Source organism: Corvus brachyrhynchos, unplaced genomic scaffold (assembly GCF_000691975.1).
Source record: "Corvus brachyrhynchos isolate BGI_N302 unplaced genomic scaffold, ASM69197v1 scaffold175, whole genome shotgun sequence".
NCBI classification, from domain to species: domain Eukaryota; kingdom Metazoa; phylum Chordata; class Aves; order Passeriformes; family Corvidae; genus Corvus; species Corvus brachyrhynchos.
This window is the reverse complement of record NW_008238448.1, coordinates 2,064,425-2,077,060: the sequence shown is the minus strand read 5'-3', so window position 1 is coordinate 2,077,060 and position 12,636 is coordinate 2,064,425. Positions and strand designations below refer to the sequence as shown.

Below are 12,636 nucleotides of genomic sequence, written 5' to 3'. Positions count from 1 at the left end.
TTGGAAAAGCAATCATTAAACAGAAAAACCAAAACCACAAACAAACAAGCAAAATGAAAAGCAACACCTGAAATCTGAACACAACTGACTCCTAAAACCTAAAATAATTAGCTCTGAGCAGTTTTTTTTCCAGGAAGTTTCAAAAAGCTCAGTACTTTGAAGTTCTCATCTTTTTCATGCAATGCTTTGCTAATACCAACACACGAAGATTATAACTGCAGGAGATTTAACCACAAGTGCTGCCTCCTCCTCTCTTCCTCTCCCACTTACACATTAATTCCTTCATAATAAGAGGGTAAACTTTGACAGGTCACCACACCTGGGCAGCATCCTCCTCTGCACGGACCTTTCCTCCCACCCATCACTGCTCTTTGCTCTGTGCTCGCCATGGAGGAATCAAGTATTCCTACGGCAAAGCTAATCCTATTCATCTTTAACAAAGAGCAGGTAACAATCACAAATGGCCCAGGTGGCATTCTCTGTGAGCCATATGTTTACGGTATGTTAATGAGTGGCTGCCAACCAAGACCTAAGATTTTATTTTCTCACTAGAGGGAAAAAATAAAGATCTGCAAAAGGACATATTGGCTTTTCAATTAAGATGATCTGTTCAAATGTAACAGAACCAGTGGCTTATTCTAAAAGTTACCAACAACACAAAGGCAATTTCTCCAATGCTAACCAAAGTTCAGTAATTCAAACTATAGAAAAATACTTAATGTTAATTTCTCTTCCTAAGCTTTTGGTCTTAAATCTTAAGCAGATCTCTAATTAAACTCTTTTTCTTCCTTTGTGAGATTGTGGCAAACTTGTATGGCAAAGTATTCTACCTTCTGTAAAACACCAAGTACCAGCAATCACTTTGCTTCTGCAAGAAGTGTGTTCAGAGACTTCTATCTGAGCATCTTTTCAGAGTATGGTCATTTCTGGCAAACAATCTTACAAAAACCCATAAACCTAACAGAACGTGCCAGCTGCTTGCCAGATTCTGCTTTCCTATGCTTTGCACTTCTGTGAACTGTGAGGATACAGTGAATCAGATTTGAGAATCTCACATCACACCTTCTTATTCTGCAAGGTAAGGAACAACAGTTAGCAGGTCAAAACAGAAGAAAGCAGACTGGTATGTTTTCTTTGGCTGAACTGAAGTATCACTGCAACTAGGCAACTCTTGTAACTCATCCCACTTTTTATCATCTTGGAGAATTGAGATCCATGTTTTAAAAGTCAATTCTCTCTTAACAGTTTCTCCTAACTTCTGATAAGGTATTCTAGACCTGATGCTGTCAGCATCTTTGGCTAAGATTTAGAATACCTGATTTAACAATTTCACATTTTTGGTAGAAAAACTTAAGGGGTAGTTTTCAAACCTCAAAAATTAAAACTACATAAAAAACCCCAAACCAAAACATAGGAGAGCTACAACTAATTAGTTTTGCAATCAAATCTTAGTTTTGACTCCATCATCCCCACACTTCATTCTAAGTAAAGCAAAGAAAATCAGCAGCAGTTCCCAATTTGTGTTAGGGAAGCAACAGCCGAAAACACTTCATTACAAATTTCCAATTAAATAGTTTTATTGCTAGGACATTTTGGAAATCAGGTATATTTAGTACATTTCATGCACTTATACCTATCACTACCACAAAAGATTGGGTATTTCACTGGTTTTATACCTGTCATACATTGTAAAACACAATCATGGCTTTTACACCCAAATATTCCTTCTCAGGAAATGCAATTCTAAAAGATCACGTGATTCCAGGCTTCAATAGACAGAAAATAATCAGATTTACTTATTGGAAATGCAGGTTTTCCACAGTTTTATCTGTGGAAAAATATAATTCCTCAATTAAAAAAAAATTCCTCCATTAAAAAAAAAATTACTCTATCAAAAAAAAAGTCAGATATGGAGATGTTCACAAACAGTTTCAAAAAATATGACTTTTAAACCCATATAAAAACAGGCAAAAGTATCAATAACAAACAGTGTAATGCTGAGAAATAAGACAGAAGTATTCTAAGTATTAGATACTTTTGCACTGCATTACTGTTAAACCCACAGTTTCCTTGCTACAACAGAGCAAAGAAGACATAGTGCACTTACACTTAAATATCACTTCAAGCACATTTGAGGCATGCACATTATCAGTTAAGATTTAACTACCAGCTCACGTCTCTTTCAGAATTAAGTTTATTGTTAGCTCTGTAAAGGAAGAATGTATGCTTCCTGAATAGCAGAAAGTTCACACATCTAAAAATATGGTCCAAGACCTTAAGCAAATATGTGTAAGTATTCAAAATGCAGATGCTCACACAGGTCCCTCTCTACATACAGCAAAGGAAACCTGTCAAAACATTTTTGGCAGAACAATGGCAAACACTTGAAAAGCAACAACAAAATTAAAAAAAAAAAAAAAACAGCTGAACAAAAATACCTAGCCAAAAAAAAACTCACAAAACAAAAAAACCCCAGAAAACATACAAAAATCCCCCCAAAGGAAATGAAGACAACCCATAAAAATTAAAAATATAAAAAAAAAAAACCCAAACCAAAACAACAAACAACCCCCCCCCCCAAAAAAACCCAAAACGCCCAAACCACAACTGTATTTTTTTTTTTTCAAAATTTCAGCAATATTGGTAGATGGCAGTATAAAAAGTCAAAATCTAGAAATTATCAAATGAATCATCATGGAACCTGATTTTTGACTCTCAGTACTAGACCAGTGATTCCCTGCTAGGTACTAGAAATTTGGGCACTATAAAAGATCAAATGAAATTTTAACTACTACCCTTGTAATTTTCTAAAAAAAGAATAGTCTTTTTAATATGAGCAAAAAGAAATTACAACCTAAAATGTAAAAGGGTGTTACAAAGCATGGCAGTGCAGCTTTAGAGATTCCTAACTGCAGAAAGACATCAGAACTCTTGTCTTCCTTTCTCCCGAAAAAGTGATTGCTGTAACTGGGGCTTTAAACAGTTGAACAACCCGATTTTCTTTTCTTTTAGCTCTTAAATACAATTTATTATGTATTCATTATCTATACCCTTCCATGTAGACAGTATTGAAAGGAATCTGCCAAGTACCAAAGTAGTAGGAAAAGTTGCTCGTTTTCACCATATGTTATTTCAATGCACATCTTTGGCACTGAGAAAGTCAGAATATTTGCTTTACAGATTTTCAAACACCCAAAATGTCTAACACAGTCCATCCAAGTAGCAATGTCAGCTCTATGGAATGATTTGCCAGCTCTGGAGACTACAGTCCAAACCTTCTGGCTGCCAGATAAATCAGGCTCAATCCCAGCTGCAGACAGGTCCTTTTAGTAGTCCTAAGAGCCTACCCCTCCCTATTTTAAATGGCTGTAAATAGTAAAAACACAGAAAACTGAACTTTTTCATATTGAAAAACACTGCGGCACGAAAGAGATTTTTTAAACATGTGATGGAACATCACACAACAAAAGGCCCATCCACTGGTACCAATTTTGAGGCAAGAGAAGTTACTTAGTAATGACTATTTTTAAACATGAAGACAAGTCTGCCTTGGAAGGGAACAATGTACCAAAGCTACAAGCAAGTCATAGCATTAATGAGACAGACAAAAATCAAATCTATGAGAAGCAACGAATGAGGAAGTAAGACAGGCATACATTACAACAAATAGAGTAAAAGCATGAAGTTGACTGGCTTAATTTGCATTAAAATGGATGCCTTCGATTGATACCATAGAGATCATTAGAAACTCAACAGTCAGAAGTAAAAATCATTTTAGTATTTTGTTCAATTTGCATTTCAAGACTTTAGCAAATGCCACATTGTATTAATTAACTGCATCATACCTTAGCACGCTACAGCTGCAACACTCAAAAGGTTAAGAGTACTCGCAGTTTCATTCACATCCCTGATGTGACTTGTGCTAAATGTCTATTCAGGGAGAAGAGAAAAAGAGAAGTTTCTACTAATGCTTGCCTCAGTCCAATCCTGAATCAACTTCATGTTCTTTCCCACCTCAGAGCAGACACTCCAAGGACTAAACAAAGCAGAGACATGACTACCCTTCAGGATTTCTGTTCGGGTTAAGACAGCAGTTAAGTATTTGAATGCGGTCTGTAACAAAATTTACACCTTAATTTATTAATCTGAGAAGTCTGCCCGGTAATTCAACAGCCAAGGATGGCTCACAACAGGACTCAAGGAAAGCAATTTCTTTGCACCACTTGACTGAAGTCTCACCAGGTTCCACACCCACAGCATCTGCCAGGTCCCTTCAAGTGCCGGAGAGATTCATCTGGTTGTGCTTTGTAGTGCAGTCTGCAGTTTAAGTAGCAGCTCACATGCCAGAACAGTTGGACAGCCTTATGTGTGTTTCAGCAATGTTTATCCATCGAATCCCACTGCATTAATATTTTAATAATACTATCAAAATCTTTCAGTAAATGATCACCGCGTGCACAAGAAATTCCCACAATAAATCCCATGACTGAAAAGATGCAACGCCCACGACATCCTGCCTCGTCTCTTTGACTGTAATCACCGATTTCCAAACCCAAAACACATCCAGTTCTTTAGAACAGAAAGTTTACATCAAAAACTGACAAGTTTTTTGTAGGGTTTTTTGTTTTTCTTTCATTTTGTTGGGGTTTTTTATGCGTTTAAAAGCTTAAATTACCAAATCACAGTGTATCCAGTGGTTATATACAGATGTGTGTGCATATACAAATAAAAATACATATATTAAGTATTTGCTATTCATGTCTCAAAGTATCCCCACAAAACTTCCCTGACAGGTGATGAACTTTACAATTACAGACACACACATATGCCTATAAATTCAGAAATTTAAGAGGACTCAGCTGCATCTGGACAAGTCTGCAAGGTCAGCATATGCCACAAGAACTCGAAGAATCTGTACTGTGGTTCACCCTCTGGGGTTTTACTGGAAAAGTAAAGTGAAAGCTTTAGATTACTGTTGTAGCTACAGAATAAACTACTCATAAATCAGATAGAAGAATCAGAATTGCACTGAAATCTACCTGCTGATGTCAAGTAGAACAGTTCCTTAGGCATTTTATTGATTTTTGCAACTTTATCCTAAAAAAGTGAACATTAACACTACTTCCTTAATTTACAGCAAGTACAGCAGTTATAGAAAGGGAAAGAAAGAATAAGAATACCATTAATACATTTTATGTCTGCAATAGTCTGCATAATAATAGTATTGGTTAGGTAGTTCACAGGAACATTGATCCCCCTGCTCCATTTCAATTCATAATGCTCTTAATATCTGAAACCTGTCTGCTAGTTATCTTACATAGTCCAAGTGTGTTAAAAAAGAATCTTGAAATGTATTACTTTTACATTAGTATCATCTTTTCTACTTGTGAAAGTAGTATCTCGAAGCACAGCTAAAGGAAAACAGGATTTAACCATTCAATTTAAACAAGTGCTCAGGTTAAAAAGAACCATTATTTACACACAAAAGCACTGAGCAGACCTCATGCAGATGTATTGCGAAAGAAATCAGTGTCCTCTAACTTCAGACACGTTAGCAACTGCTGGTATTTACCGAGGCAGAAACTTTAGGTGCTCTTTATGTGGGCCAAATAAAAGCTGAAGAAAAAACCTGAAAATGTGCGTGTTTGTGTGCACATGTTTGTGTGTAACCAATGCAAGAATAATGGCAAACATCTTTTAACGGGGAGCAACAAAACTGCCAAACAAAATTTTCAGGGGAAAAGCAGATCTTGATGAACTTTGAGCCTGCAGCACCTTATTTACACAGAAAAAAATCCCTCCCCCCCACACATCACAAATAACCGTACTTTCCAATGCTGAATTTACTCACGTAATAGAATAGGATGGTATTTTAATGAAAACCTATAAAGATACAAACTAACCCTGTGCAGAGAAAATTATTTATTCAGCTGTGGAGTGAAAAGTCTAAATGAACTTTTGTATCTAAAGTGGGTTGACAACTAATCCTCAGCAGCCAGGAGCAGGTTCATGTAGCTTCAAAACCACGTGCCAGCAGCATCTACCACTTCTTTGTAGTTGTATGTAGCGAGAAGCACTTGAGGCTCACAGCTTTCAAAACTTCTAGGATGAAAATTATTTCCCCTCTTTTCATACTGATCTGTGGAGTGGGGAAAAAAAAATTCACTAAAGCAAACAAACTCCCTGTGCACTCATCTTGGATGTTGAGAGGGCTGATGTCAGCTATTAAGACTGATAGTCTCTGACAGAAGAATCCTCCAAGCAGCTTTTGGGGAATAGCCATTTTTCATTTATGGATTCAAACTACAGAAACAAAAGAAGTTTTAAGACAAGTTTAGCTAAAGTCTAATTTTGCTGTGTTCCAAATTCCTCTATTAAAAATCCAATAATTTTTAAATCAGTATTTTCAATTAAAATATGTTGGTTTAACGTCTTCAGAAGTGTTAATTCGCAGGTAAGTTTTCAGTAAAATGCAAAGGAAAAAGAAAAGATCTGTGTGTGCCTAGTTCTTATCATGAGCATTATTTTATACAGGGTCACTTGGATGCGAAATTACTTACCACTGTGATGCAGCAAGGGTAACTGAACCTCTAAGAAAAGATTAATTTCCCTGGGGTACAATTCAGTGTCATATCCTAGTTGGCAACAGTGACTTCCTTAGCGTGTGACTGTTACCAATTATTAGAGCCCTTGACACAGGTTTCAAACCTTAAGGTAGGACTAGCACAGATGTGAACCTGGGGCCTTGCCTCCACAGCAGCTGCCAGCAAGCCAAATGCAGTGCCTCTCGCATGCCACGCACCAGCCCCTGCACTCCTGTGGGAACAGCAGTCCCCAGCTGCCCCGGACAAATGAGCTGCTGAAATGATCTGTCCACTTATCTTGAGAGTCTGAAACAAGACACCACTACAAAGCTGTATATTAAACTGTAATTGAGAAACACTCTGGGATAGAAATCAGATCCAATAGCCATGGATAGTTTCCGAGAGAGGGTCCTGAAGTCAGAGACTAAGCTTTACACTATTAATTCGTACTCAGTTATGTTGGAAAAGCTCCTGATGAGAAGGAAATGGAAATAGAAGTCTTCCATAATAGGTAGTTTTATGCCAAAAGATTGAAGCAAATTACCTCAAGAAGACATGTGCTAACTTGAGGCAATTTTTGATGATGTTTAATGCATTACCAGCTGCCAGGAATTCAACTTTCCCCTAATCCAGAATAGAATCTCTGTCAGCGTTTCAGAATTCTGAGGAAAGAATGAGTTCTACAAGAATTGTGTTTAGCAGATGATGATTAAATACAGTACATGTTGCTTTCTAATATGAGCACTAGTTTAATCTTCCCTCTCTACAGTTCTGGAAGTCAAAGAACAATTTCTGGGCTGTTAATTTATATAAAGCTGCATAAGAATTTAAGAATTGAGAGTGGTGAGGCACTGGTTGAGGTTGCCCAGTGAAACTGTGGATGCCCCATCCCTGGAAGTGTTCAAGTCCAGACTGGAAGGGGCTTTGAGCAACCTTGTCTAGTGGAAGGTATTCCTGACCATAGCAAGGGGGTTGGAACTGCATGATCTTTAAGGTCCCTCCCAGCCCAAAAACATCCACCATGTGCCAATCCTGAAAGGCATGCCTTTTTAAGATGGTTTCTTTGTGGGGGTGGAGGAAGTCAAACCTGGCATTTAGAAAAAATCCTATAAATTGATTTCTTTGTGTGTTGGCCAATCACCTGGTATTATGGAGTATTATCCAGCAGCAGGCCATGATTTGCATCATAAACAACTGCCCTCTAGAAAGAACAGGAATCTGGCACACTGAATTTTGTAATCAAGAGTGACAGCAATTGCCATGCCTAAAACCAGTTATAACTGCTTAGAAATTTCTAACTGGACTGAATTTAAAAACATTTCCTAGAACCACAGAGCATGCTCAGGCAAGGAACTTCTCCTATTTAAATATAAACATGGATGTTTGACAGTTTAGGAATACTCAAATGAACATGGTGACAATCTCAAAACATTTGCAGCTATCAAGCTACCAAAGCAAATTAGCACATTTTTATTATACTCAAAAAACCACTTTCCCTTGTTCTATCTATTAAACTGACACTGGAGCCACAGGGGCTGTATTGTCATGAGGAAAATACCTGCCTGCAATATGTTTCATGCTTGTTATAGACTTCACCATTAGAAAACTTTATGGCTCAAAAAGCATAAAGGCAATTAATAACTCAATCAATTAACACAACTCTACACCACAAAAACTACAGAGAATGACTTCTCACCTGGGAGTCTATTACCCTGCCACGCCTGTCTGCTCCAGTGTAAAGAAAAAAAAAAAGTTCAAACTTCTACTTTCTCTAGAAAACAAGTGTGAGGGACACAGGATATAAGGAGAAGCAAGACAGGAAAGGCCTGACCAGCCACATTTTATTATAGGCAAACCACCTCAGCTGCTCAAGAGGCTGCCCGAGCAATACTCACGTTGAACTCATATATACTCAAGACCCCTACAACTGGCACAGAGATTTGCCTTTGTCCAGATTCCCCTTTCCTGTCTCTCAACTTTTTCAAAACACTTCAAAGAAGATCAAAAAGCTTGAAAGAAGTGCAGTTGTTTAGTCTATAGAAGACAAGATAAATGGGAGACCTAGTCTTGTTCTTCAAAGAGAAAGCAAGTTGGTACGAGCATGGGACTAAACTGTTCACCAGGTCTGATGCAGACATGAAAAAGAAAGCAAGATTTAAGTTCTGGAAAACTTTCAAGTAAGAGTAATAGACTGAACAGGCTGGCTTTGGAGGCTGTGGAATATCCATCACTGGAAGGTTTTAAAAACAGGCTAGGCAAACAACTGTCAGAAGCGATTAAGTTATAATAGATGAGAAGATCTTTTGCTCCTTTTCTGCTAAGGTTTTCTTGTAACACCCAGTGTTAAAAACCCAATCACATTTCTGTCTTTTACATGCCTGTGTTTTATTTAACTTTAAAAACCATGCAGTAAAACCTACCCTTCTGTGATATTTCCACATATTCAAGTGTATTTATTTGGGACAACATAATACACATCAAAGATTTGCTAAGTGTGAAAGCAGGATAAAGAAACCACCTGTGAAGTAAAATACCAATGTATTCAATTTACACTCACTCTGAATAAACTAACCTCTAACATCATAAGGCAGACAGCACTGCATTGTTTTGTCTTCCAAGAGAAAAAATTGTTCAGCTGATGACTTACTGATCTGGAGTCACTTTAAGATTTTCCTTGAAGGAATTTTTTTTTTAAAGAAAGCACTTTTCCCCAAGCACAAAATAATATAACATTAAATATTACAAAATATTAATAGAAAAAAAGACAGCAGGAGGCTACTTTGAGACGTATCCAAGTCTTTTGTAAACTATATTTAATTACGAGTAAGTATGGCTTCCATCACACTGGAGGGAAAAAAGCCATCAGAGACCTCTTTCCTCCCCCTGCTGTTTAATACTAATGTAACCATGGAAACAAAAAATAAACACTGATTTCCCCCCACCCCCAGTATGACAGGAAATCTAACAGCAGAAATGTTTCTTGGTAAAGGTAAGAACCATGCAGGTAACTGTTCAGAAGAACACATGGGTTTCTGGGGGTCTCTGCTGGACTGACTTCATTTAACTCCTATCACTACAAGAAGCAAGAGGTGCTGTTTGCTTTGCTCACATGATGCTCCTATCAGCTGTCCTCTGTGCTGACTCCTCAGTTTTATCTATGTTGGCTAGTATTTGACCTTCTTTAGGTTTTAGGTAACACTCCCTTAGAAGAGACAAACATGAATTAATAGCTGTGACATAAAGCAATCAGATCATAATCAGGAAAGTTAAAAAATATTATGGCCGATACCAGATTTGTCTTTCTGCACACGTGACTAATCCTTCTAATGACAACTGTTTTATGTTATTTTCATTACAAAGGTATTTCCCAAGTTTGTTCATGGGGACTTATAAAGTAGGTGGGATTTGCAGGCATACAAGAACTCAAGTCTTCTTTTCATTCTTGGCCTTGGATAACATTTATCTTGTATTTTGCATCTCAATATGTGTTTTTTCTTGTCAATTCAAGATCCACCCTTCAGTCTGATGTCAAGCTTTCTCAGACTAACATGACATAAAATTATTTATTCTACTTTAATGTGGAAAGGGCAGGGAAGCTGAGAAACCAATATTTTTCTGATTTGGCTCTACTGGCAATTAGTAAATTTACATAGAGCAACAATTTTAGAAGTGGTTTACAGATTCAGAAAGAAAACACAAATCATTGCAGTTGATTATTACCTTATGTTATCTCTCATGATCTCATAATTCAAAGCATCACAGTTCCACAGTATAAAATGTGCTGGGTAATAAAAGTACAGAAATACTTTGAGGCATGTTTACGATATTTCCAGAAACTGTTTTTAAAGCTTCCTGCTAACTGAAATAAGTGTACTGTATCTCAGTGTGTTACAGTCTAATATAGAATCAAAGTTTTTAACTTTCTACTTTAGTCCTGAATTAAGAAACAAGAACACACAGCCCAACCCCCAAAATTGCAAACAAGGTCTCAGTGAAGTTTAGGAAACAAAAACAAAGGAAAGATTAAGAGATAAGTTGGAACACCCAGAAAATTATTGTAACAATGTATCAAATAAGTAATTCAGTGTATCAAGCACATAGCATGAAATTTCAGTGATAAACTATAGTCAAGTATATATATTTCAACATTCTCTAAATTAGGACCCTGTCCTGCACAAATGTGATTTCACCAAGGATATTAAGCAGGCAACTTTAGAAAGAATTGAGAGAAAGTAAAGGGAGCTGTGCCACCAATACATCTTGCAGGATGGAGCATTACAGGGTATCTTATGGCTTTCTTTTCAGGAAAACATAATATTGTGAAACTTGCAGATCAGTAGTAGAAAGTTAAAGACTCTAGTAGACTAGAATGCATAAATTTTTGACTTTCAAAAATCATTTTAAGAAAATGCTGTGATTTGATTTAAAGGATTTTGCAAAGCATAAGAAGTCCCAGGGGGTTGCTTGCTTCCCCCCATCACGGCATATAATTAACTTAATTCCTAGTCTTGGATAACACAACTAACTGAAATGACAATGACATATTAAGCAGACTTCAGTCAAATATATTTAGGAGAAAAGCCATTACAGACAGTATCTCCTAAATCAAAAGGATTAAGAAAAATCCACAGACTGCTTAGCCCTCCTTTGATAGAGGCCCTAGGTTAACTTGCCACTACTAAATTCATACTAAATTAGAATTATATCAAAGCTGTATCATCGTACCTTTCTGCATTAAACTTATTTTTTAGATTGTTTTCCCACTCAAATATGCTTCATGAACAGAAGCATCAAGTTTTCAAGGCTCTAGGCATCTCGAGTCCTATTATTCCAATCTGATGGACTATTTTCAGATTTGCACAAATTTTTTTAGCAAATACCTTTTTTCATTTGATACCATTTTTTCCACACAATCCACTGCTTTCAGTCTGGAGAATGAGAAGTTGTTTCCTTCTCTCTTTACATTTAAAGGTGTAAAATAAACAAAGATACCTATAGCAATGTATGGAAAATATGCACAAAGTTACAACAGGAAAGAGACATTCCAGAGCATAAATTTGCTGAAGATAGCTTTAAGAATAATTTCTGTCTTCAACATCTTGTACCTTCAGGATTCAGTGTTGCTAAAACATCAAAGCAACTCACAAATATATTGCTTAAAAATCTCGTAAGTCAAAATTACTGCAACAAGAATATATTGCTAACATGTGACAAGGTGGAGAGAATATATTATGATGAAGCTGTATTGACAAGCAATGACCCTTGAGGCTACCTAAAAATATACAACACTGCCTCAACTTAATACAGATTTCATGCAAGTATCCTGAATCCCAGAACTATTTGTGAAAAGCAATGAGTTCACTTAAAAGAAAACAACAATCTCTGAGTTAAAAAGAAAGAGCAAGAAATGCAGGTATTACTTAGTTTGCAGTAGCATTGTCTTTATTTTGCCAGATGCCAAACCCAGTTCAAAACCACTTACTGATGAGCCTCAGGTATAACACTACCTGATATATTCAGTACTGATATATACAGATATATATACTGATATATACCCGATATATACAGTGCTTCAGTAGCGTTGCCATATGCTAGGGAGCTGTGGAGTGGCAACATAACTACAAGCTCATCCCTGTTGATCCAATGCACGCATCCCTGCACAGAACACGTGTTGTGTGTTAAACCTTGTAAGTATCTCTACTGAGAGTGGACCGAATACTTATTTGAGTTATACTCTGTTTTTCACTCAAGTCTATGCCAAAGTATAACGAACGTTATTCAATTAACCAAAAGTGAGGCAGCATCTACTTTTCCCTAAGTAATAGCAAACGTCAGTGGATACTCCGTGCACGTACTTTGCAGGCTAATATAGCATTTTCTTGAACAGCCCACCACTACGCCGCTTCCAAACCCTCATTCCAGGGACACAGCTGAATAAAGGAACACAACCGATTTGAGATGAACCACTTCACGTGCGGGCGCGTCCTCCACGCAAAGCGCGGGATGTGAATTTACAATGCCGCCCTACAGCTACAGCGAACGTCTAGCCCTG

The 12,636-nt window shown here is 37.1% G+C and overlaps 1 protein-coding gene across 1 annotated transcript in view; it reads right to left on the bottom strand.

The window, feature by feature from the left end:
- AIMP1 (aminoacyl tRNA synthetase complex interacting multifunctional protein 1) overlaps positions 1-12,636 on the bottom strand; it is a 32,316-nt gene that overhangs the window by 19,356 nt on the left and 324 nt on the right. The window lies entirely within an intron of this gene.